The 1,483-nt window shown below is 59.3% G+C and overlaps 1 pseudogene; it reads right to left on the reverse strand.

The window, feature by feature from the left end:
- Positions 1 to 97: 97 nt before the first annotated feature.
- Positions 98 to 884, reverse strand: LOC102767274 (annotated as a pseudogene).
- Between the last annotated feature and the right edge of the window lie 599 nt (positions 885 to 1,483).

Here is a 1,483-nt window from a genome sequence, read left to right on the forward strand (position 1 = left end):
TTCTCTTTTTATGGTCCTGTTACATCTGTATTTATACTATTTGATCCTATAAACATGCCTCTATAAGCTTTTTCTTTTTATTTTTTTTTGCCGAGGAGAGCATGGGATCTGTTTTTGGGGGGTCAGTCAAAGGGGGAGCTGGCTAGGGTGGGGTAGGGCAGCAGCTTGTCTGGCCCCCGAGAAACCCAACTTGAGTCCAGAGCCTCAACTGCTTTGAAGCCAAAGTCTTCCTCTACCTTTATCTGGATGGGGGCCAGCTCCGGAGTCAGTGGGACTCCCGCCTGGTGCCCTTCCTGTGGCACTCGCCACCTCTTCCACTCGCTGGGCCCCTCGCCAGAGGCCGGGCTGCTGGCTTCTGTGGGCACTGGCGTCCTCCTGGGCAGGGACAGCCCCTCTTTCTCCGCGGGCTCATTCTCAGCATTGCCTGGGGTGGGGCGTCTGTGCCCTGGCTGCCCTCGCCCTCCAGTAAGATGGTGAAATGGCTGGCCCGGTAGTCGTCGCCATAGAAGTCCAGCACCTTCATGAGGAACCTCCACTCCTGGTGGAGTCTCCGTGTTATCCTCTATCTGATGGAGCCTGTTCAGGACCCGCTCATTCACCTGCTCGATCTCCCTGCAGCGCCGATCCAGCTCCTGGTACTTCCTGCGATTGAGTTCCCCTGGGCGCCGCCATTGCCAGCCTCAGGCTGCCTCCTCCTCTTCGTCTTGCTCCTGGAGGCGGAAGCTGCCTAGACCCCCAGACAGGAACTACACTTCAGTCTCCAGCTCGCTCTGCAGGATGTGACCACAGAACAGCAGAGGCAGAGCCAGCTCCCAGCCGGGAGGTGCTGAGAACTCCTCAAAGCCCACAGCAGCCATGGACCCCTCTCTCTGCTCCAGCTCCATTTCTCCCTGGCTCCCCACAGAACTTCCAACCTTACAAGCCTCTTCAAGTGCAAAATGACAGGCCCCATCCGATTTTAGGCCAGGCACCCAGGCTCCGGCTGCTAAGCCTCCTGGGAGTTGTAGTTCTCTATTCCCCAGCTCTTGTTCCTTGCCCCACCCCCATCCTGAGTCCCGGCTGAAAGGCCCTGCTGACTGATCTAATGACTCGGCCAGGCATCTGAGTCACCTCTGTCTTTATTCCTGTCCTGACACTGTGCCATCTGACCAGGGAGACTCTCCTCTTGGGAGGCCCCTGGTTCTCCTTCTGGGGCCTGGCTGCATTGCCCCCAGGACCAGATGGCGTGCCCCAGCAGCAATGCAGCCCCTGCCCCTGGGTCTTCCAGGACCTGGCTGCATTGCCCCGCGGGACCTGATCACCTCCCCAGGCAGCAACTCAGCCTGGCCTCTGGCCCCGCCTCTGGGTGTTCTCCAATCACTGGTGTTCAGCGATCTGAGAAGCCAGGTGGGGCAGGGAAGAGGCGGACATCTGCCTCTTCCCTGCCCCACCCCGCTTCTCCATTTACTGGACCAGGGCCGGCAAAGGCGGCCCAGTTCTCTGA

Source organism: Myotis davidii, unplaced genomic scaffold (genome assembly GCF_000327345.1).
Source record: "Myotis davidii unplaced genomic scaffold, ASM32734v1 scaffold488, whole genome shotgun sequence".
NCBI classification, from domain to species: domain Eukaryota; kingdom Metazoa; phylum Chordata; class Mammalia; order Chiroptera; family Vespertilionidae; genus Myotis; species Myotis davidii.